Source organism: Opisthocomus hoazin, chromosome Z, assembly GCF_030867145.1.
Source record: "Opisthocomus hoazin isolate bOpiHoa1 chromosome Z, bOpiHoa1.hap1, whole genome shotgun sequence".
NCBI lineage: Eukaryota > Metazoa > Chordata > Aves > Opisthocomiformes > Opisthocomidae > Opisthocomus > Opisthocomus hoazin.
The window spans coordinates 36,189,634-36,215,885 of record NC_134454.1 but is presented as its reverse complement, the minus strand read 5'-3'; the positions used below and the strand labels follow the sequence as shown (position 1 = coordinate 36,215,885).

General features: G+C 39.7%; 1 protein-coding gene across 2 annotated transcripts in view; it reads left to right on the top strand.

Moving 5' to 3' along the window:
• Positions 1-26,252, top strand: part of LINGO2 (leucine rich repeat and Ig domain containing 2) — a 579,240-nt gene that overhangs the window by 508,184 nt on the left and 44,804 nt on the right. The gene's annotated exons all lie outside the window — the stretch shown is intronic.

Below are 26,252 nucleotides of genomic sequence, written 5' to 3'. Positions count from 1 at the left end.
ACTGGATAGCCCACAGTCCATTTCTTCACAGGGATATGGTGTTAATATTTCAGTGATTGAAAAGAATTAATTTATTCATTAAAATATTAATATGTGTAATCTGTCACCAGGTATCATTCCCAATCTAAATCAATTTTCTCCAGTACCACACAGCATCATACACATAACAACAGGCAACCCCTTCAAAGAACTTTCACTCAAAACATGTAGTGTACACATACAGGGTCATAGGTAAAAACTGCTGGAGTGTTGAAAATACAGATAGGACAGTGACCTCCTTCAAGGTCTAGTAGAAAGTGCTGAACAAAAACATGTACCCACACTTTAATCTGTGTCAGTATCTTGAACCACAATCCTATCTGACCTCGACGTTTGCAATACAAGCCATTCCCTTTTATACCATTTCTGTGCTGCAGAACTAGCAGAATTTGCTTTGCTCACTTACTCACCACAAGGCTGGTTAGCTGCTATCAGTGTGAATGGAAGTGGATGCAGGCAAGCTCATCAGTGATTTTATTTGAAACTGTCCTCCTACATGAATAGTTTTGGTGCTGCAGGTTTTTGGTGTGGGTTTGTTTTGGGTTTTTTTTGTGAATGGGTGCTACTTCCTCTGTAAGTCAAACATGGCATAATTGTCTAGGCAATGTTGTCAGGCTTTGTAGGACAGACTTAGACCTGCCAGTGAATGCATTTGTCTTATTTCAAGGCTAGATTAGTGCAGTTTCTCAGTATCAACAATGCCCCATTTTGTTATCTCAAGGATGCAGATTCATCTGAGTGTAACAACCACTCATGTTTACAATTATCTCAATGCAGCCCTTCCATTTCATGGCCAGGTTGTACTGACTTTGTTCCTGAAAGAGTTTCATGTGCCTCGCAATGATGGTTTGCATCCTCGGGGGAGGGAATGGGAGGAAGGACAGCCAAGGTCATCCCTGAAGCCTTTTATGAAAACTAAAAGGTTACACAAGCTGTAACCTCTCCCACAGCATGGTTCAAATTGTCTGTTGTGTGAGAGGACTCTCATGAGGAGGAAAGCGGAGCTGTATCCTGGATGTGTGTTTGGGGAAGGGATTTCCCAGACTTGTGGAAATAAGCCTTATGAACAGTGCCACAGGAAGGGCTTAGCTCGTGAACTGCCAGCTGCCTGGTCCTACACGTAGCAGAGGAGCAGCAGTGTGTGTGATCTCATACAATCGATTTGCTGCTGTTCGCTGACCAATGAGCCTGCCCTTTATTAGCCCTGTTCATAGTCTCAGAAGGCAAAGCAAAGCTCACGTAATTCTTCCCTGTACTTGCAAAGTGCACTTGTTGTAATTCAAAGCACTCCATTCTTTTACAGCTTTTAAAAATTAATGATTAAATTTGTTCTTTTCCACCACACCTTTTTTTTAAATTTTGAATTTATATGCCTTTTACAATTGAAATATGCATGGAAAGAATTGAAGTGTGCATTGACCTGCAAAAGCTATGTGGACCTGCAAAAATTTCAGACTGTATCCCAGAGGCTCTTTTCATTTATTGGGAATTTGCTGCAGCTGAGGAAATACGTTTTCCATGCTATAGAAAACTGGAGGAGCAGTGTACCAGCTTGAGAAGTCTGAAGTATATTGATCGGGTCCCTTTTTAAGCCTGATGCATGTTTCGGTCACCTGCCAGGTAGATGGAGAAGCAGTCTTGGAGAGAGGGAACTCTCATTTTCCTCATTTCATGGCTACTTGTGTCTTTTGATATTCTCCTCTGATCTTAGTTAACCTCATCTGGGAAGACGGTGATACTGTGATACTGTGAAAGGACTAGACACAATCTTTCTATTTTGTACTATCATTCCTCAGTCCCCTGTGCATGCCCACCTTCCTCCCTACAAAATTTTCCACCATTTACTGTCTTTGGTACCTGCTTACGTCCACAAAGATGTAAGCTGTGATTCTCTGGAAAGATCTAAATTTCACCTGCTGGGAAATACGCATCCCATTGAAAGCCATGACAGGTGTCCATGTTTCTCAAAAAACACAATTTCAAAAAGACTGGTTTTTGAGAAGACGGAGTCTGGACCACGTACTGTCCTTGGTTGTGCTGATAGAACCCCCTTTCTGACTTGAATGATTGCCAAAGTCTAAATGAAATTTTAGTTCCAAACTTTTATGTTATTACTGTTATAACAGGTTTGGAGGTTAAAAAAAAACAAAACCAAACCAACATGAATGACTGTCTAGTCTCTTCAGAATCAATTATTGCAATTCAAAAGAACAAAGTGCTGTAGAAATATTACATTCCACAGGAAGAGCCAGAGTCCAATAACGAGGTATCCCTGAGAAAAGGCAGCACTTATTTCCTCTTTCTTTCTGAGCTCTCACAGATAAAAGGCAATAGCAGGTCACTTCAAATTAGTCATAGAAATGGCCAGAAGAATTAGTGATACCATCCAGACGTAAGAACGTCCAGAGGCCGAACTTCTCAAAAACTGTTTGCTGGTTTAAAAAAATTGTCATGATGAAAAGATCTGACATCTTAAAATTCTTGGAAATGATAAATGAATCATATTAGTTGGCTCAATTTAATAACAGTAATTCACCTTGAGAAATATGAATTGAGAAACCCAGATAAGTCTTCTGAGGATGCTTGAGCATTGATTTGGCATTCAGAGCTCCCAGATTCAGTCTCATACCTGGCACAGAGCTGGGAAGCAGAAGATGTGCTTTATAGTCTACACGTGTATGATAAATATTTTTGCATTTCCTGTGAGCTAAAGCCTCTCAGTTCTTCCAAATTTTTTCACCTCTCTCAGGTCTGTTAGTAATTTTTAACAGCTGATATAGTTTGAAAACACAAATATTGAGTTAATTCACAGCACCAGACCAGGGCAAGTGACTTCTAATTTATGCTATGTCCTTCCATAGTGGCTATGTAACATTAAGAAACCTACAGAAATATGCTAAAGATAAAATAAAAATGTCTAGTTTTTTTCGGTAAGTTGTGAGAGAATTGTGAAAAAAATACAAGGCAAAATTCATATCAAAAGGTAGTTCCAACATTGCAGCGATTATAATGGAATTAATGCTTGGTTATGGGCAGAGCCAAGAACGCTGCATATTTATAAGCTTGTGTGGCTTACTCTTTCTATATTGTTAAACAAAATAGGCCCAGCTAGCAAACGGAAGCACTGGATCACCAATACTGTTAATTATTTCTCTCTCCCTATGTTGACGTGCGGAAAGCAGACTCCACGATCTGTCAGATTGTAAAGTAGGTATGTTTATTCGGCGCCGGGCAGCACGGGGGGTAGTCCCACCAAAGTCGTGCGTGCCGAGCAGCAACGTGTCTCTTCAATTTATACAATCAAATATTACATATGCATTAGATTTCCCAATACACCTATACATATGCATCTATCCTCATTGCATATCAAAATCAGTTCCTTAGAAATAATTTCCATAGACTCCTCCCAGTTGCACTTGCACAGTGCCTCCTAGTGGTGGTTGTCGGGGGTCCCAAGATGAAGGCCCATCCTCTTCATCACGGTGTCCGCTGATTGACCTTTGTTTCTGCGCCAACTCAGTTCTCTCCTGGCTCCCATCCATACAGCAGGGTCAGTCTTGACCGGTTCTAGGCGACTCCCAGCCCCTGTCAGGAACTGACCCCTTTGTATGGAGATGCAAGACTCTCTGCTTCAGTTAATTTACACAGCAGATAAGCACTATCAGTTTTTTAAATGCACAGCAACTATTAGATAATGCCACTTCTATTAAAATCCCTTTAATCCCTTCCTTCAATGTCAGCTAACACTGAGTAAACACCCAGCTCTGCTCTGACATGTACACGTGCCAGGGACCATTCTCATCAGGCAACTTTATGGACAGGACTTTACCAAGTTCAGCTCCAGATATCATACTGTGCCTCCCATCACCATCACAGTGCTCTCCCTCCATGTCAGCAGTTACTCTCTTTCCCTGTGAAGACTCTTTTAGAATCATAGAATGGTAAGGGTTGGAAGGGACCTTAAAGATCATCTGGTTCCAGCTCCCCTGCCATCAGCAGGGATATCTTCCACTAGACCAGATGCCTCAGAGCTCCATCCAACCTGTCCTTGAACACTTCCAGGGAGGGAGCATCCACAGCTTCTCTGGGCAACCTCTTCCAGTGTTTCATCACACTCATGGTGAAGAAAGACAGACAAGGAAAAGGAGTGTTGAACCAAGAGCACAAGACTGGACAAGGTGAGATAGGCAGCATGAGCCTTAGGCAGAGTCTAGGGTTGGCTGTGCACAAGCATAAAGGAAGGAGTAGAAACCAGGAACGAAAACTGATGTAGAAGAGCAGCCAAGTCCTAAATCTAACCAGGGATTTGTGATAGATGGTGACAGACTGCCTGAATAGGAACAACACTTCATAAACTAAATAGCCATTAAAAATATTGGCCCTGTGTTAACGAGACCCATTAAGAAGACTTAGTGGGGAAAAATGCTTGTGTTTTGAGCAGATCTTGAGTATGTTGGTAGCCAAGACCTCTAGGGATTCATACTCTCTAAAGAGTTAAAGTCAAGCAAAACACAGAATAGATGAGCTTAAAGGAAGCATTTTCTTCTTGTTTACTGAGTGGCCAACATTTTTTTGTGGGGAAAAGGTATTATGCATTTAAAGGCCGTTGTAACACATCTACCTAAATAGGAGGAGGTACTCTGGCAACCTTCAACCTGATATTTCCCAACTTTTTAGTGTTTGTATTTGCAATCTTGATTTCTTCTGTAAATGAAGTGAGTGATTGGGTGTTAAAATGAGTGTAATTATTTCTCCTTCAATATGTTCTGTGTTGGCTTTTATTTTTATGCAAAATTGAATTCAAAGTAGACATATATGTCTATATGCATGTTGGTGGGGTATATATATTAGCTTAGGAATCAAATTAACTTTAAAGAATTATAGAGGAAATCTTTTGCCCTAGCAAGAAATGCCCCTTACATATAGTAATAGCATCTTAGAGTTCAAAACAAATAATTTCTGAAGGAGCCTGGCATCATGAAAGCACAAATGGGGAAAGTGTTATTAGATGAAACATGCCAGCAAGTTCGGAACAGGATTGTCTTTGTTTTTGTCCTGGTGTTTTTAAGGAATAATATATTCACAGTCTGGTGAATTTTTCTGAACTTTTGGCACATGAGACTTAAGGGACTACATGTCAGAGAGGTTCAATTAACCAAAACATTGGTGCTCAGAGATGCTTGATTTTAATCACCATATTCTTGAAATTTTAAAGTGGGTAAAATATATTTCAGTGTTTCTAGTATGTAAGCCACAATGTCTTGGAGAGAAGGATAACATGAGGAACCGCAGCTTAGGAACACAGCTGATTTTTCATGAGTAGCACTGAGTCTAAATTACCTGCAAGTTTGAACAGCTACACAGGTTTCTGGAGATTGTCTGATGCTTCTGTTATTCTCAAGGTGTACTTTCTTTTTGGAGATACATTAAGTTGGAGATGACGTCCTACCATCTCATCTCGGTCAGAGTGGGGTTCAAGAGTCAAGGTTTTGGATTAAGAGTGTTCATGTCCAAATGTAAGGAACTACTGGAAACTGTACATGAAGCTTTGTTGCTGGATGCATTCTTTGTGATCCTGAAAAGTCTGTATTATTTGAATTCAGAATATCAATTTCCTAGGTATATTGGTAGAAATGGAAGACTTTCTGCTTGAGACAAAAGGATGTCTGTGTATCTAATATTCAGTTATACAAGCACCAGAGAATTGATAACACTGCTATTGGTCCCATCTTACAAAAGATATCAGGCTGTCCAGTACAAATATTCAAAAATCAGACTGGAACTGCACCTGAGGTGTTTTGAGCTTCTGCCACTTTCAAAGACTTAAAAATTTTAAACCTATTAAAGCACAACTAGAGTGCCCGCCTGATCCTATGACTCAGCAGAGGCCTATATGAAAATTGACTTCCATGGCAGCTGTGATAAAGTCTCTCTTGGGGGATCCTTACAGAGTGCCTATACAAGCACTAAAAAAGAAGGAAAAAAGTGAAGAAGAGAGACTGATACAGGCGTAAAGCTGGAACGAAGTTTTGGCTGTCTGCTAACCATCTGCATCTAGTAAGTAGAGCTGCAGCTGTGGTATAATTGCAGGATATGTAGCCCCTTCCTCAGGGCTTTTCTCCAAGTGGAACTCTCAGTGGCCTCTGCTCATTTCAACCACATTCAGTTCAATCACATAGAATTTAGTCCCGGCATGACAAGGAACTGAGAGCTTAATCACCTTTTATTCGGTCACCAGCACTTGCTAGTTTCTATGCACATGACGTGTAAGGGTGTTTGAGAACAGCTGCAGAGCATGGCTGAGAAGAGGTGGGTGTGACCTGAACTGTCCTCAGGTTACTACACAATCAGTAGCATCTGGTAGCATCGCTATGCTTTGAACCACCGAGCCTCGTCGGTGGGGAGATTTCTTCACATGTCACTTCGTTCTAGAGTTCCATTAATCAAAAGTGAGTCCTGCTTGTAATCACCCTGGACCTAACTGGCCATAGTTTTCCATCATAGTTGATTCATACTGAATTTCACTCAGATGTAGCAGTAATCTTGTCTTGGTGTTGATTCCCAGGAAAAGAGAACATTGATGCTGAATAACAAAGGAAATGGCCTAATAGGGTCAATAAGCATTGGTAATATTCATGATATTACTCATGGGGATGCAATTTTGCCTTTAACAGAGAGCTCAGTAATAGTTGCCTAGTCACAAAGAGAGTCCGGGTTACAAACTCCATTCTGCAGCAGGAGCAGCTTTGTGAATGGAGTCTGGTACGCAGAGGTTAAGCCTCTAACCCAGAGCTGCTTTCAACCACTGGAAATAATCTCCCAGAAGAGCATCAGCAGCATGTGGCTCCTCAAAGGGACCTTGCAGACTGTGAAGTGGGAGGGTAGGTTGTCTTTGATGTGATTAGGTCTTGTCTGCCGGAGCTATGTTAGTTCAGTAAAATTGACTCTTTCAGTTCAACATTGATATATCATGCTGCCCTTTGGTTTTGCAGTGTTATTATTTGATCTTTGTGGAGATCTTTCCTAATGATCAGGAAATTGCTCTCAGACTCCTCCAGGATCATTTCAACTAGGCACATTCCTTGATATGTTTTTTTCTGTCCACATTTTATAGGCATATTAAAAATGATCAGGAGTTGGAAAAGCATGAAAATACACAAAAGATTGTGACCTTTCCCTTCTTCTTAGTAGTGAGGTCCATGAAAAATAAATTCTCAGCACTGAAAACCCCAAAGCTGTGTGTCATGAGAAATTAAAACTTGTCATTTTTCTTATATAAAAATGGGAGTTTTGAATGCAATTTTTAGTGGTCATGCAGGTCTCTGAAGCTCAGCAGAACAAGACGACTTCAAAAGAAAGTGAAATAATAACAAGCACTGATTCCCCAGTGCATTTTTTCTATCACACCTTTTTATTCCAGGCAACAATATTGAGTAAAAAGCTAAGTTTAGCCACCCTCCTCCTTTCACGTTGTCCGGTATGTTTCGCAATCTCCGTTTAGATTATACTTTTAATACTATGATTTTTACCTGTCATTTGGAAGACATGACTGTTCGTATCATGTTATTCCTTTGAGTACAGTAAATGTTTCTATTAAACACAAAAGTCTTTATGTATGTGCATACTATTGCAGTATATATCTTTGCCAGTCAGTACCTGATCTCACTCACTGTCATTACTAGGTGTGGCTGGAAATCAACAATTCATTCTCAATATGCCAAAACCCAAAACCCAAAAGTTTTCAATACCCTGCATATGTTCTACACATGAAACATTTACTCAGTGGAGAAGACAGAACACAGTAGGACAACCTGCTCACACTATGAACGGCATGGGAGTCTGTGAATAAGCAGCTTGCGTAGTAGTCTGGTAGTCTCAGAGCTGTCCAAGCGAGCTCTGAAGCCTCATCAGGGAGAGACAAAAGGCACAAGTTTTTGTCACACTTTCCTGGCCAAAAGCACACACGCCCCTGAAGACACACACAAGTACACATCCTTTTTTTTTTTTTTTTCCTTTTTTAACTCTGTGCTCCTGATCCATGTAATTAGCTAACCTGTACTTATTGGAATGATGAGCAAAGATATTTGTTTAACTAGAGCCATCTTCACAATTTGTTCCAAGTAGTTCACCATGTAATTACTAATACTTGTTAGGAGAAGAAGAGAGGTAAAGGATGAGAGATGTTCTTTACTGCAGATGTGGTAAATGTAGTGACTGTATTGTGATGTCACAGGACACTGTCACTGTGGCTGTGGAGACTATTAGAGGAGTTGTAGGTAGAGCACAGGAGGAGAATAGTACAAATATAATAATAGTTCCTGAGGAATATATTTATTCTAGCAAGTGCAAAAGTAGAACCAAGCACAAGATGGTAGAAAGCAGCAATCTTCTCCAGGCCTCAACTTTCATGTGTGCCTTTCTTAGCAGAGAGACAGGGCAGTGGATAGAGCCATTCACTCATTCCCAAGCAAATGTGTTTGTGTGCATCTCAGAGTCAATCCTTCTATCTGCATGACTAGCTCACCTTTTCAGTTTACCAGGCACTGTGGGTGTAACTCACTAGTTTTTCCTGGAGATGAAAATACAGAGTGTGCATGTTATACAAGAAAGGGAAGCATAGTAAGAGAACATGTAGTGTACATTTCTGGTGAATCTTATTTAACTGTCTGCAAGTAAACGATGATATTTTGTTCGTTCTGGTACCTTCTGAGCACATGCATGCAAACCAGTATTCTTATGGCAATGTCAAACATTCATATCAGACATTATCCAAATTTTGATGCATTTCACAGCAGTGAGAAGCACAGCTTTGCTTGCGCAGAGAAGACAGATGTATAGCCTTAGCCTTCTGGCTTTCCACAATTCTTTTTAACAAGCTACACTTTCAATTATGCAATTCAGTGAAGTGCTGTAAAATGGCCAGTAAAATTGAGAAATTAAGGGAAGAGTAAAAAAACAGTAATAAAATATAATATATGATTCACAGAAATTGGAAAACCCAGCACTTTTTTCTACATGTAATTTGTCATTCTGTATCTTCTCCATTATCCATTCATCTTTAATGTGACATGTATCCTCACGCATTCTCAATTACTTTTTTCTTCTTAGTTCTGCAGTTATCAGATAGAAATGATTTTGTTGTATATGAAATTTAGAATATAGAATATAGAGGTAACAATTTTAATACCTCAAGTGCGACATTTACAGATTTTAAGAAAATGCTTTTCCTTCCCCTCATAGCAAGCCATGACATACACCGTGATTTTCCTTTAGCGCAAGAGCGAATAAGAAACAGCTATAATACCCATGCAAGTTTAACATGTACACAAACCCTATAACGCTAGTGTTTGCTAAAGCAGGATATTAGTTGGAACACATTGTAACAGAAATGGAAATAAGTGCCTTATACTGTACAGAGAGATACTTTAAAAAAACTTTATACAGTTAAAAAATTACAACTAGTTCTTATTATCCCCTATGACATTATGAAATCTTTCCCATGTACATTCATAAAAGCACACACATGTCTTCCCTGGATGTGTCCTCTGTCTTTTCGTAGCTGTTAGGCAATTTCCAGATAACCACTTCAATCATCCTGATAATTAAAAAAAAAAAAAAATTGTGCAATTACTTAAGAAGTACCTTGAGAAATTTCTTGAGATTTTTTTTTAAACTGTCAATTGTTATCTGCTAGCTTTTTCTACCTTCCACTTTTCTGAGCACTTTACAGCTTGCTTGTGGGAACTGCGGCTCCAAGCCAAAACCTGGAAGTTGCTAGCATTTAGTGAAGATATGCATGGAATAACAGCGGCATGCTTAGGCTGCTGTAGGCCAACTGAGGCTGTGACTCTGCTTAGGTTCTGCAGGTAGTGTACATATGTATATGTATGCATATATATTATTGCATATGTCCTCATTTTCGAACTTCAGAAGGAAAGTGATTTTCCCAAATATATAATCAGACCAGATGTCAGAGTTCATCTGAAGTTTTTTTTTAGTTTCCAGAGTAACACAAAAAGAAGGAATTTGTAAAAGTGCAGAAATAACCATTAAATGGGTTGCAGTTTTGTTTAGTAGTGGCCTCTGTGAGAATGAAGCTGTACTACTTTATGAAGCACTGCCCTCTGAACATAAGGATGATTTGGATATATATGTAGATGCTTTTTTACTTACAGAAGACTGATGGGATTTATTTTTCTCAGGAATTGATGGGAAAAGGAAAGCATAGGGAAGCATGTTTCCACAGGACTGTGAGACCCTCACTTTTCTCAAATAATTTTGCTCTGAGCAGGATGTGAAGTTTAATGAAACAGCTGCCTAAAACATTGCTATAAAAATTAAAACCGTATCTCACATGATAATACGGTGTTTTTTGTTTTTTTTCTTTCAGGGAGAAACATTATATTGTTTTATTTAGTGTATCAAGCACTACCTGAAAAAAAAGATAAATCCTTGCTATTAAGGACTACATTGTAGATCTTATCAGACAACTAAATTAATAAAGATGTTTTAAGAAATAAGAGGAATGCAGTTTTTCTCAAGGTAGGTTTTTCTATCTCAATTATTTCTGGTCCACAGCTACGGACCACTACCTCCCATTTTCTGTAGAAAATAATTAAATGTAATAATTGAAGGCACAAACTAGCCAGCTAGAGATTTAAAGAAATTCAGCTAAGTTTTGAAGAATCAATCTGCTTTAATAATAAAAAAATGTAATTCATAAAGCAGCATAATGCACTTTCAAGAAGGTAAGGGTTAGCTTACAATGTTTGAGAAGTGCTACAATTGAAGGGAAAAAATGAATCTTAAAAAATTCTGGTCATACCTAGTACATACTTTTCTGTGCTTGTTAACATATGAAAAAAAAAAAGCCTTGAAGCTTGTAAAAGCAAACTCTGTTCTTAAAAGTAATAATTTATTACTAAGGGACGTTTTTCCCTTTGTCTTTTTATAAATATCAGCTGACTAAAAGCATAGAAGTTTCAGTAGGAAAACAGTAGATTCAGGAGTTATCTAATATCAGCACAATACACTTTTGTTAGTAGAATTAATGGTTTGTTTCTGACATTTCACAGAAGGTAGCTGATGAAGACCTGCAAAACCTTGACCTGATAAACTGTAGCAGGCTAGTAGATGTCAGACTAATTCTCAGTTCCCTTGTGGGTGATTTGTCCTTGTTTACTGCTAGGTGCTTTTTTGCATGTCTCGGTCACACCTCAAAAAGGGCGAGTGAAGTATTTTAATCAGCTAAATAATGCTCAAAATGTGATCAAATCTGAATCCACTCTGTCCACAGTCCTTCTGCATTGTTGAATGGAAACTTAGCGTAGACTCCTTTGCTCAGCCTAAGATACATGTTTGGAGCTGTTTGCTTGTCTGCTGAGCGACTGAATAGATTTTGTAGGGAATATCACAAACAGCAAATATTATGGTATGTTTCAGAACAGCTTTCTGTTTTGCAATTGCAGTTCACAGATATATAATCACAAGGTGTTTGAACCAAGTCCTAGTTTTGAAATTCAGAACATATGAAGGTCTGTTAAAGTAGAAATATGAATACATTTTCACCAAGTTGACAAATCATAAGAATAATTCTCCATAATCATAAAAAGCATTGGTGAATAAATGCAACAAATCGTCGGTAAAAAAGTGCAGAGATCTTTTTAGCTGTACACGATTGTAATGCATAAGCATACTATTGTGTATGCACTGAGCAGCTGCCTGTAAAATACTGCTATAGTCTGTGTTACCAACAGGAAATGACTATATTCTGCAATCAATGAAAAATGTATATGCGCTCTCTGTCAGACAGTGGTCAGAAGTCCCATTTCCACCTGCATTGCAGTCTTTTCATGAATGAACATTGTAAGTCTCAAAACTGAGTCTGAAGTGGCTTAAAAGCTTTGTAAGTATCGCCCAAGTAAATAAATCAATAAATGAATACGTATAAAGGGAAAAGCACTTTACATTTTCCCAGTTGGCTCACTCAGGAGGTAAGAAAACACCTGCATTATGACTAATTGAGTTTATGTCCTTTTAGAGTAGTTCTTGGGTCATATTTTAAGAAATACTTTGATTTTTGTAGTAAAATTCACCAGTTCAAAGCCCGTGTTATAAAGAAGTCCTGCCAGCTCCTGTAAAGCACCTTCAGTCCAGCTACACAAATCTCTCTGAAGAGTAAATTAGAATAGAAATACAAAGTCACTCAGGACAAATGCACTGATGACAGTTCACTGGGTATGTGCTTTTGTGTTTTGTTTTGTTTTTTTTCGATTGGTGCAAAGCAAAAGAAGAGTTCTAAGCTTACAGATTCCAATATTTTTTAAAGATTTGGGCTGTTTAGCAGGACTTTTCTCTAGAAAATCAAAGAAGTAATAATTTTAAGAGCAGAACACCACTTGACTAACAATAAAAAAGAGTTCTTGGTGATTAGCACACTGTGCTGAAACTTAAAAAATACATATTTCTTCGCTCAAAGGCAGGCTTCCTTCAGGACCTTGAAAGAAGCATTTGTCTTACCTTGATGTCAGTTCTAAGATGCGTAAAGAATATAAAAGAAATATGTTTTGCCCACCATTAGTTTTAGTTTTTGGAAGGAGAGTGTGTAGCCTGAGGAGTAAGAAACATAAATAGTGATGGAGCAGCGAGAATTTTAATGCAAGGATCCATGCTCAAAACATTGGGCACTGTCTCCCAAAATCTCTGCATTACCTGCTTATTATCGAACTGTATGAAAAACTACTTAATTACTGGAATATGTAATGAAACTAAAACTTGACAGGATTTTAAAATGACCTGTACTAAACTTTGATGGTAACCCAGATTTTACAGTTGTCTGAGGGAAGCTGAACCTCGTTCAGCTAATTCATTAAATGCTCTCTGCTAATTCCCTGCCCAACCCCGATGATAACTGTGCTTTGAGCTATATCAGCTAAGCCAGTGCAGGATAGGTAAGGCCAAAACCTCAGATCACTCTTGGGATATGAAAGCTGTTAAGAAATTTGTTTTGCTTGAATTTGGAGGGCAGAACAGAAGTCTGATTAAAAGGTCATAATGGTCCCTACCTTCTTTAAAATTTAAACTCTACTTAATACATTAAAAAGAAGTTAATATGGGCTTTGCGTTCACCTAATTAGCTAAAAAATATCCACATTCAAATTCAAAGGCTTCAAATAAGAAGGGATTTCTTGTACACTGATTAATGAAGGTAGAGGTTGATCCTCACTGTTGTTCCTAACATTAAGCTTCTGATTTCAAGACTTATGTTTTTTTCACAAATTATCTGCATCATAATACATAAGTTATCACAAATTTACAGTGACATAGCTATGTCTTGAAAATTTCAGAGATCAATAGTACGAATTGCCTGTTTTCAGAAGTGCTCTCATTTTGAGTTTGGGGTTTTTTTTGTCACTCATCAAAAGACAGTAATTCCTTACAATATCGTTTTAAGCTCCAGTATTAAAAGAGATAAAGGCTTTTCTTTCTAGGGGTGGGTTTTTTTATTTTCAATGAAAATGGTGAACATTGGCATATGAGTACATCTTTGATTTAAAAAAATGAACCTCTGATGTCATTTCCATGATGGCCTTATTCCATTCAACATATTACTTTTCATTATTCCATTATGACAATATATTTTTTTCATAATTAAATTATTAACATAGTCCAGTGTTGCTAGACTGTTTCATTACTTCTCAGCATTCTTTCAGTGCTGGCACTGGAGTTCTCACTATTTTCAGCTGAGAAGCTGTAGAGAAGAGGGAGAAACCACTGTGCTTAATCTAATCACTGTACTGCCAAAGAAGCCTTCAGCCAGACTCATCCTACAGTGTAGTGCTTGCAGAAGGCTTTGCTTTGGTGCTTTTCTGTCATGTCTGATCTTGAGTAACTGGACACTTATGCCACTTATGTGTTTTAGTGAAAGCACAGGTTACCTGGACAAGCTGGAGAGGTGGGCCTGTGTGAACTTCATGAGGTTCAACAAGGCCAAGTGCAAGGTCCTACACCTGGGTCGGGGTAATCCCCGGTATCAATACAGGCTGGGGGATGAAAGGATCGAGAGCAGCCCTGCTGAGAGGGACTTGGGGGTACTGATAGACGAAAGGCTGGACATGAGCCAGCAATGTGCGCTGGCAGCCCAGAGGGCCAACCGTGTCCTGGGCTGCATCAAGAGAAGCGTGGCCAGCAGGTCCAGAGAGGTGATTCTGCCCCTCTACTCTGCTCTGGTGAGACCTCACCTGGAGTACTGCCTGCAGCTCTGGAGCCCTCAGCACAAGAAGGACATGGAACTGTTGGAGCGGGTCCAAAGGAGGGCTATAAAAATGATCCGAGGGCTGGAGCACCTCCCCTATGAGGACAGGCTGAGAGAGTTCGGCTTGTTCAGCCTGGAGAAGAGAAGGCTGCGGGGAGACCTGATTGCAGCCTTTCAGTACTTAAAGGGAGCCTATAGGAAAGGTGGGGACAATCTTTTTAGTAGAGACAACAGTGACACGATGAGGGGTAATGGTTTTAAACTAAAACGGGGTAGGTTTAGGCTAGATATAAGGAAGAAATTCTTTACCATGAGGGTCATGAAACACTGGAACAAGTTGCCCAGAGAGGTAGTGGAGGCCCCATCCCTGGAAACATTCAAGACCAGGTTGGACAGGGCTCTGAGCAACCTTATCTAGTTAGTGGTGTCCCTGCTCGCTGTGGGGGTGTTGGACTAGATGACCTCTAGGAGTCCCTTCCAACCCAAAACTTTATGTGATTCTATGATTCTATGAAATATTCTTGCGTATTTGCAGCACCTCTGTGCTTTCTTCTTTCTAAATTTACGTGTTAGATTCAGCATTTGCTCTGCTCAGAAGCAGTATCCTGCTGCTTTCTGGCCCTTGGTCAGCAACAGAGTTTAGTAGTTCTCTATTCCCTCTCTGTGATTGACTGCCTTTGTAGGAAAAGGAGGCTGCTTGGGACAGGTGGATTACAATAAGATATGGCTTTGCCAAATGGTTTAAGAATAGAACCCCTAATATAACATTTTTATGGATTTTCTGTGATGGATGATTATCTTTCTTATGCAACGGTAATAGCCTAGCATTGCAGAAGAGTGGATTTATTTCTCTCACTCAACAAGCCTAATGAGGTGTGGAAGAAAAGGGAATGAAAAAACTGACTGGCTTTACAGAATGACTGAGCTATCTGAAATCTGAATAAATATGTCATCAATCAACAGGTGCCGTGAGTGCAGTCGATGTTAGGATCCGACTCACTGAGAGAAGTATAATTTCATGCTTGTGTAGATCATAAGTCCACTGCTCTTCAGTCTGAACAGGATTACTGGATTTTATCTTTGCACCTTTCCTATGGTTGTGGATTTATCTGTCTTTTTCTCACACTTTTGTCCCTAACAAATACTGTCTACTCAGCACATTGTTCGAAGTTCAAAATATTGTTCTCTGAACAGTAGTGCATTTCTCCTTTCTGAACGGGTAATAAACCTAGAAAGATTTGACTTAACCTATTCAGCTTTGCAACTTTGGAAAAAGTGGACCCAGACTTAAAGCAGCAGTTGTGAAAAACAAGTTTTCAACGCTTTGTAGTATCTTTCATGTATAATTAACCAGCACAGGAATTGGCACAGGGCCTAGCCATGATTTCTGTGGCAACAGAAAGTGAGAAAGTATTAGAAATAGAGAACATGAGTAGCAGTGAGCTAGTGGGTAACTATCTGAGTACATCCAAAATGATTTTAGATACAAAATATCCATTTGTTCACAGCTGCACAAAGAAACATCTCATATATCCAGCCTTATAAGAACAAGTTTTCAATACATAGTGCCTTGCCACATTTTAAGCAAATAATTTGTACTGCACTATTGCTACTTCATTGTAATTTCCTGTCACTAAATATTCCTTTGTGATAAGCAAGTTATATTGGTAATCAATGTCTTAATACCATTACTACAGAAAAGACCTGATTTGATACCTGTCTCTTTGTCATTTGTATCTGCAGCTGTTCCCATACATTCAAGCCAGGCTGGGCGCTGCTTCCTTTTTTCCCACTTAAATACCATAATTTCATTATTCTTCTCCCCCTCTAAAGGATTTTTCTCTCACTACGAAGTCACTAGCACACGTGTCTTCGGCTGAGTTTCTCAGACATTATTCTCCAGTACGTTCAAAATGTTGCCACTATAGAGACTAGTTCCCACATTAGACTCCAACACTTTTTCATCTTCCAAACTTTTTGACCATACTTTCAAGTCCATATATTGTCTAATTTGCATCTATGCTTAGAGTTTCATTTCGTGTTCTTTCATTTGCTCCTGCTTAGCAACAAAGTCAGTTTTGACTTAATAGATTTTAATGTCATTTCTGTATCTCCTTCCATGATGTCCTGTTGCCTAGAAGTACTGATTTTTGAATCTCGTTGCCTTGCAGTCACGTGTGTTTTGCCAAAATTGACAGATAATAACCCCTTTTCTTTCTTTACATCTATGAGAAGGAAAGCAGGCAAAGGAGCAAAACCCAAAAAATATACTTTAAAAATATGAAGTATTTTTGAGTACTCTGTGAAATTTTTTGCTGCTTTCACCCAGACACCTGCCTTCATGATTCTCACTTATCTTACAGTTTTGAATTGTTAGAGTGAATTGACTCAATAAAATTGAGCAGAGAACTCAGCTGAAAATCCTCTTCTCCAGGACAGAAGTCTTTCTGTGTAATTTTGCCTCTTTATTAAGATAATTCATGCTGAAGTCCTGCATTTGACCCCCTTACTCTCAAATCACCATTGTTTCCATTAAGTACTTTTCAATCTCATGCATGCTTTGCCTCCCTTGGTTGAGCAAAAAATTGCTCACAATATCAATTACAAGCGCAGCTAGCATTATATTTAATGCTGGATTGGACACCAGGTGCAAACCTCTTGGAATGAGATCTGTATTTATGCTCAGCTACTACTAGCAGATCAAAAGGTCAGCACATTGAAGAATGTAGTGTTTATTATACCTATTTGCTGAAAAGACTGTTGGAGTATTTTCAGGTGCCAATAGTTACAATGGGTATACCTTGGATTATTCATAAATAAATCCTCAAACCAAGTCAGTGCCCAGTGGAGTTACCTTTTTCATTTATGTCCATGTCGGTAGGTCTCAATTGTTTACGTAATCCTTTGTCTACACCTTTAGCTTCTGAATTCTTTCATATGGTACCTGAAAAGTATCCTGCTATTGGACACTGTTAGTCTTGATTTTAATAAGGATTCTCAGCACAGGGGAAAAGAAGGCAGTGATGCAGCTTTTTATTTTTATCCCTTAAAATGTGCAAAAGAAAAATATGTACCCCCACAAAAATATATATACAGTATATGCAGTGACCTGAATCATTGAGCATCATCTGTAGAGGTGCAAGGAGTTGTTGCATGATGATTATTCTAATCAGCCTAAAGCATGAATGCAATAGAGTGAAAAAAAATCATTGTATTATGTAAAAAGATTACTGCCTGTGAGCCATAATAAACAGTGATGTTCTCACAGTGGTGATATTAAGCAGCAGAACAAATGAATGCAGCCTGCTGATTGTGCAATGTCTTAATCACCATCAATTGCTGTAACCCCCAGTAAGTGATTTAATTATTGGGGTGTCTGCATGTTCCATTTCTAAAAGTAACAAAGGAGAATGCTGAGAATGCACTGCAGTCGCCTTTTTGACTCCAAGTGACTTAGATGTCTACAGCCTTAGGCGTTTCTCCTTGTTGTACTTTGCTTCTGCTCTGCAGGATGTTCAGGAGGTAGGTTAAAATGCAATCACAAAGGAATGCAGAGCCAATTTACATAAAGAGTTTAGAAATCATGATCCAGAGTATAACTGATAAAAAAACCTTCAGAAAAGCAGGATGGAAGAGGTAGGAGGAAAGGCTAGGCTTTATGCGTACAATGCACAACAGTAGCATCACCATGACTCCACAAGGTTTATTTCTTTGCAATTCCTACAGGCTGGGTTTCATCCAGAAATTCATACGTTTGATGCTGTGGTTACTATACGTAGAAATTCAACTAAATGGTAATCAGAGAGTATAACTGCTGTAAAATGTCATTAAGTTCCTTCAGAAATGAGATTTCACTTATATTCCGTGAGAATCTTCCTTTACACACAGTGAGTGGGCAATGATGGTTTCCAAGTTGAATAGCAAGACATTAGTTTTCATCTATGGTAATCTAGGTCATCAGCTGGATTGAGTAATGACTGCTGAAAATCGATGAAAATTATTATCTGTCTAACATAAGTTTACACTAGGAGCTGCAATACAGCATCAAGAATTCTGCCTTTAGTTTTAACTGTACTTTTACCCATACAAGAGACAGATCAAGTATCTCAGTATTGCACTGTAGCTGGCTGTGTGCACATATATCAAATAGCTTACGAACCATAATCCTGTCTTCAAAAGGACATTCAGCACTTAGGAACTGAAGATTTCCTGAAAGTCAGACAATCCTCCCTGTTTCATTTTTCCCCTTCTGGTCAAAGTGAGATCACTTCCTAAGTGCTGAACCTGTCCTTTCAGATAGAAACCCTGAAATCACAAGGTTTTTTAAATACCTTTGGAAATCTTATTACTCTGCCTACTTTATGGATTTAAAAGGTATAAAATGGGAAAGTGGAAAAGAAAATGACATTTCTTAGCTGTATCAGAATCTCTGCAGCAGCCTTTCAGTTTTTACGGACAGATCTTTAAGGCAGTAACATTCTGTCTCCCTGTGTATGGAAAATGTTTAGCACTGGCTGGTGCTTTTAGCTGTCAGACTTATTAGATTTCTTGTTCTCTTTCTAGGATGGCAACATGCACATAAGGTGGCTTTATCAGTCTCAAGGAATACTACTTTCTTTCTCTTATTTTGAGTAGATCACACCATTCTTCCTCATTAGACTGTAATTGCTCTGTAATTATTTTAACTACAACTGGGACAATAAGTCTTGATGGAACAGTACCTTAAAAGGAGCACTGAGGATTCAAAAATCATCCCCTCACTTGATTTTTATTACTTCTCACCTCTTCCTACTACACCTATCACAAAAGGTCACAACAGTACAAAGGAAAAGGAAAGAATTTGAGTCAGGATGATCACCCATATGCCTCTCTAATAACATATCCTCTCCAGAGAATCTATAAGAAAAGCCACATTTAGCAGGATATTTTCTGGGGGGAAAAAAAAAAAAAAAAAAAAGAGTAGATTTTGTGCTTTACATTCGTCACAACAAAACTCTTCCTCCAAATCTCTGGCACCTCCACTTGCTAAAGCAGTTATACAAGGACTAAGAATAGAAAATAGGAAAATAAACGTATTACAAGACCTTCCAGCTTTGCCTACTAGTATTTTCTGCTGTCTTCTGGAAGCTTTCACAAGCGTTTCCTGGCTGTATCTCAAGATCTACTTGTTAGAAGGGAAGAAATTCCTTTTACCCGTATCTATTTTACACATACTGTGTACAGTGTTTCAGGACATAGCAGGACTTGTGACCCATGAGGGACCCACACTGGAGCAGTCCATTTCTGAACGACTGCACCCTGAGGAAAGGATACATGGAAAGCACCCACACTGGAGCAGTTCATGAATAACTGCAGCCTGTGGGAGTGGTTCATGTTGCAGAAGTTCTTGGAGAACTCTCTGCTATGGGAGGCACTGCACAGTGGAGCAGGGGAAGAGTGTGAGGAGGAAGGAGTGGCAGAGACAACGTGTGATGAACAGACCGCAGCCCCCACTCCCCATCCCCCTGCACCACTCAGGGGAAAGAGGTGGAGAAATCAGGAGTGAAGTTGAGCCTGGGAAGAAGGGAGAGGTGGGGGGAAGGTGTTTTAAGATTTGGTTATATTTCTCATTATACACTCTGATTTGATTGGAAGTAAATTAACTAATTTCCCCAAGTTGAGTCTGTTTTGCCCATGATGGTAACTGGGGAGTCTCTCCCTGTTCTTATGTTGACTCATGACCTTTTGTCATATTTTTCTCCCCCTGCCCAGATGAGGAGGGGAAGGGATAAAGCAGCTTGGTGTGCACCTGACATCCAGCCAGGGTCAGCCCACCATACTGGCCTGCCAGGCAATGGGGCCAGACACTCGTAATTTTTTTAGCTGTGTACAGCTGTTAACAGCAGCTCATATTTGTGCTCCTTTGTTATTCCATTTGGTAATAATTTGCATTCACGTAAGGTAGATTTATTTTCTTTATAACAAGGGCAAACAAATCATCTAACGTGAATTGCATGGTGTGTCCTGCCTCCTACTCTACCCACCTCTCCTGTTTTAAAATTCTGTTTGCGCAGATTTGCTGCCTTCTATGTGCCCCATTTTCTCCCCTTTTATTCCCATCTCGTTCATTAAATGCAGTCTGATACCTGTACTTGAGCTGAATTCCTAATTTAATGAGTCTTCTTTGAAATACCTGCGTATCAGGAACACATATTGGTATGAAGTTGTCAAGTAACTTGCAATCTGAATCTTTTAATAGTAGATTTCTTGTAAGTTATTTGCTTTTGAAAGTGAAGTGTTTATAATATATTATTTAATAACTTGAATAAATGTTTCATTTATGACCAAATTCAGGAACCAGATTCATTTATGGTATAACTCCACAGGTTTCAGTGATGGATCGGTGTAGAGAGCTTGTGAGAATCCTGTTCAGCTTTATTACTTCAGTACATCTTTGAAAATGGAAGATCATGTTCAGAAAGCTGAGGTGAAATGAGCTTTCACATGATAATGCAACTGCAATTACTTCAGACATCTTGTTTTTCTTCTGTGCTGCTACCACAAAAAGAACAGCTACGCACGAGTAACAGGGATGTCAGTAGAAAAGGTCTTTCTAATTGCTGTTGCTTTGCTGTGATGCAGACAAGACTGTAAATGGCTACTGAGCTGAGCCTGCTGTGGAATTCCGCCTGCTTTGGAATTCCACCTGCTAATTCATCTGATCTTCTGCCTTGGAATACAATTACGGTATACACCAGCTTTCTGCTTACATGGCACAGCTGCCTGAGATGTCACAACCAGCATGCTTCACGTTGCTTTTACTCAAAGGGCAGTACCTGTGTCTGAGGAGGTTATGATAGAATTTGAAGTGTATATGTTGGTGGCCAAGGGCTTCTTTCTTTTCCAAAAACATGTTAGGGGCCTTCTGAGTGCTTATTTTACCTGTGCTGAGTACTCATTTTTTTAAATAAATCCGTTCCCTCAGTTCATCCCATTTTTCAGTTTCCTCCTTGCCTCCAGCTGATTCGTGGTTCCTTGTGTGTGCAGTTGGTGGATGCCCACCAGTCTACACCGTACGAAGTTTCACATAGGTAGTGTCATTCCTTTCCTGTTGCACCAAAAGATGGTTTAAGATTTGCCTTTCTGACTGCATTATAAAGAAAACGCCCATGGTTCACTGGCACTTGGTATACTGAAGCAAAGAGTGGACAGGGTTCCAGAAATTGTCTTTAACCTACCTACCCAACTGAAAAATAGTAACTGCTATCCCACTGCACTCAAACGGGAGCAAATTTGAAAAGTATTTTGACGAACAGCTCCAGGCTTAACACAAGGAAACTTACGATGGAAGGAATGACATTTGTGAAGGACATGTATGTACCCCAGCTGGCATGTGAGCCTAGCCATTGTATCAAGCAGCAGGGAAGGGAAGCCACCCATTAGCTGTGCTGTAGTAGAGACAGACATGACGTGGAGCTCTTTGTAATGTGGCAAGAAAGATGCCTCAAAACAAAGTACAAAGCTTGAGTCAATACTGTGGGGAAAACTCTTCCTTGCTTGCTTCCACATGTTTTCTTGAAGTTGCTGCAAAATGTACGGTCTGAGAAGCCAGCAACAAGACTCTCTTGTGAGCCAGCTCTAGGCCAGACATTTGCTGGATACAAGGCAGCAAGATATAGCCACAGCTGACATGAAAGCTATTTGTGTTGGATCTGCTGATCCACTGCGTTCACCACGTTGCAGTTGGTCAGTGAATCTGTAGTGTTGCCTTTTCAGTAAGAATGACAATCCTAAAATATTGTCTTTTTCTGTATGTGCCAAGTATCACAGGGAACTCCTACAGACTGATAAACATCCTTCCTGTAATGGAGGTGCTGCCAGCAAGGAAAAATAACTATCCATAGAGACTTTTTTTCCTTGAATGGATGGATCAAGATTTGCAAATAACATACGTAGCAGTTCTTTGAAAGTGCCAGATATAAGAGGAGATTTTTTATGGGTGGCAGGAAACAGAATAGAAATGCATAGAAAATAAAAGACACAAGTTTACTCCTGTTTCTTGCCTTGTGAGTATTAGGTGAAGAGAAAATGTTGCCCATTACCTGCAGTTATCACTAGATAGGGTTTTCAGACACAAAAAATCACTCCCCTTTTAAGTGTATAAGATTACACCTCATAGTCAGAATGTGGTCTACCAACCTGGATGCGGAGAGGCTTAGTGTAGTCCGTGATTCAAAGCCAATTAAAGTCAATGTGGATCTTAAGTAAAATCAAAATACTGGCTCTTGCTTGCATCTTATGACTGAACCAAAGCTCTACAATGACTGAATTATTCCGACTGCTTTCTCTTTGTGGTGAAGTACTGGTAAGCTCTGAAAGCATTAATGAACTAATTCTCTTTCAAATTATTTGGTCCTCTAAAGCCAATGTAGGACCTGAGCATTTTCGCCCAATCACCTTGAATCAAATTGAGGGAGAAAATGACTGTATTAGCCAAAGTGCTTAATGTTTCTCAGGCTGAGAAACAGCTTTATTTCAAGACATCTAAGTCTAAACTGCTAAAGCGGTTGATTATTTTTTTTAAATAGCACTCACAAAATATGAAATAAAAATTCAGCAGAGCCTCCCAGAGCTGCGTTACAGGTTGCAGTGAAATTCCTAATTGGGAGAAAACCCCTGGCGTTGTTGAGTACAGAAACAGGCTGTTCTGTGCTGATGAAATACCTCCAGGATTCTGAAGGGCACCATCTCATTTTTTTGGCATATGTATTATGTGCTCCTACTGATTTCATCAGTGATTCATGGAAATTATACCTATTAAACGCAAAAATATTCATGAATCTGATTGCTGACATGAATATATTGGTTACAAAGATACTCAGATACCTGTTGTAAATTGAATGAGGCTTTAGTGTGAGAAGTTAAAACATGATAATAGGATGGTATTTTCTTTGGACTTTTGAATCCCCGCAAGGCAAAATGATTTCTTTTACTGGTTTAGTGTGTTTTGTTGTAATAGTAAATGACAGAGGAACAGATTTCCTAGCTAGTACAAACAGCACAGATCTTTAGGGTGCAATGGGTTTCCATCATTTCACATGAGCTGGGGATACTTTCCTTTGTATCCATTATCAGTGTACGCAGATATTTGCAGCCTGGCATCTGCAGCCAGGGCTCTGAGCCGAATAACAGCAGCATCTCTTCCTCTAAGAGTAGCACAAAGGGCATGTGAAAGTGGAAAAGAAGGGATGGGAAGAAAGCGTCATAGTGTTAATACAGTAAGCCTTTGTCAGGCCTAGTAAAAATTGATAGAGTGTAAGTGAGATTATAACAGAAATTTTGAGTAAGCAGCGTTGTGCATTAAATCTGCTGAGAGACATCTGCATAGCAGGGAACCATGACTGATACCTGCTTCTCCCATCTTCTGGGAAGATCATAGAATCACAGAATCATAGAATCATAGAACACTTTGGGTTGGAAAGGACCGAGCATCTAGTTCCAACTCCCCTGCCATGGGCAGGGACACCTTCCTCCAGACCAGGCTTCTCAAAGCCCCATCCAGCCTGGCCTTGAACACTGCCAGGGAGGGGGCATCCACAGCTGCTCTGGGCAATATCTTCCAGAGGCTCTCCACCCTCAGAGTAAAGAATTTCTTTCTTATAGCTACTCTAAATCTACCCTTTTTTGGTTTAAAGCCATTACGCTTCGTCCTACTGTAACAGGCCTTGGTAAAAAGCCTGTCCCCGTCTTTCTTGCAGGCCCCCTTCAGGTACTGGAAGGCCGCTGTAAGGTGTCCCCAGAGTCTTCTCTTCCACAAGCTGAACAACCCCAACACTCTCAGTCTTTCCTCACAGCAGAGGTGCTCCAGCCCTCTGATCATTTCTGTGGCCCTTCTCTGGACCCACTCCAACAGTTCCATGTCCTTCCTGTGATGAGGGTTCCAGAGCTGGACACAGGACTCCAGGTGAGGTCTCACCAGAGCAGAGCAGAGGGGCAGAGTCCCCTCCCTCACCCTGCTGGCCACGCTTCTCTTGATTCAGCCCAGGATATGGTTGGCCTTCTGAGCTGTGAGCACACATTGCTGGGTCAGGTCCAGCTTCTTGTCAACCAGTACCCCCAAGTCCTTATCCTCAGTCCTGCTCTCCATCCATCCTCCACCCAGCCTGTATCTGTGCTTGCGATTGCCCCGCCCATGTGCAGGCTGTGTTGAACTTCACGAGGTTCACACAGGCCCACCTCTCAAGCCTGCCCAGGTCCGTCTGGATGTCATCCCTTCCCTCCAGCATGTCGACTGCATCACACTGCTTGCTGTCGTCATCAAACTTGCTGAGATCGTCTCGGCTCTGTGTGTTGAGGCTAGTGGGGCTACCAAGGTCACCTTGGTTCCCAGATTGACTGGGTCTCTTCATCTGAGATTTCAAACATTGCAGCAAAGCACATCCCTCATTTTTCACTTTTGGGCCTTGAGCCCATTGCAGAAGCAGAGATTCACAGAAAAAACCATCTTCAAAGTATCTCAGTTAACTGCTAGGTAATTATGCTAGGTAATTACAGCTGCATGATCTTCTCTAAGGATGGCGTGGGAAAGATTCTGCTAGAACAAAAGGCTGGTCTTGTGGTTATCTGACATTAGACTCAAGACAATTAACCAAACTGAAAATACCAAATTTTGCAAAGCTTAAGAGAAACATTTGGAGAACTATTAAACAGATGAGAGCCTCCAGCTGATGTATTTGTTTTTCATTTATAAGGCATATGTAACACCTTCTTTGGACTTATTTCCATGATTCTTGGCATGCAACAATAAATAAACTGAAATAATGAAAGAGAAACAGAAACAGATTTGTATTAAATGGCATGCAGGTAAAGCTAAGCATGTCATATGTGATGCCCCTGGTGAGACTGGATGCTGGGATACTGGCCTGTCTTGCTTATAGGTCCTTACACATGCCTGTGGCTGTTTAGTTCTGCTGACCTTGCTTATAGGAAAATGCTGCCTGAGCTACAGATTTTCTGGCAGCACATCTTGAGAGAACTGTTTAGCTAGATTATACCAAATCATTAACTGCAATCAAAGATATAATCAGTTTTCTGAACTAAGTGTAATATTCATACTGAAATGGCTCTCTCAAGGAAGAAGATGGCTGGAGCAAAGCCCTACACTTCTGTACCACTGCTGTAAATGCAAACCAGCAGACGGGGTTTTTGCATATCTTGACCACTCCTTCTAGCGGGGCATTGGATCCACCTTTCACACCAGATAAATAGAGGTGACTGTTGGTGCCTAAGTTGTGATTCTATTTCATCCTTTTACTCAGGAGAAGGAGCGTGATACAGCAGAACAGCTTTCCAGAACTTCCCCATCTCTCAAGTTACCTAATAGAAAGGAATTGCTGTTCGGGATTTTGTTTGGGTTAGATTTTCTGCCCTGTTTATTAGACAGATACTGGTGTTTATAATTGGGCTCAATTATTATAATTCTGAAGACACCAAAGGTTTAAGATATAATGTGATCATATATCATATGTAGAGTTACTGCGACCTCTCAGTGGAGGAATTACTGAAATGCACACAGGAAAATAAAGTATTTTAAACAGGAAGAAAGTGAATATACATTATCTGTGCAAGAACTTCTACATTAACTAGACATTTAAATTTTATCTTGAAAATCTTGCCGAGTTTTCCAAGTTGAGGATTTGTAGTTTGACATGACTTTGATAAAATCCAAATCTCTGAATGCAGTTCTGTAAACTTTCTATCTTGCTGTTCTTTTCTAAGTATTAGTTGTACAAAATATTTCATCTTGTGTCAGTGCTTTTCTTCATGTCCATGGATTATTCTTCACATACTTTTTTCTCTATCCATACTTTTTATTAACCTTCTGTTCCGTGTGCTCAGAGTGTTGCTGCTCCAGCTCTGTTTTAAAACGGAGCTTGACTCTGCTTTCAGAAGGTCCAGAAGAATTTTGTTATCAAGTTCA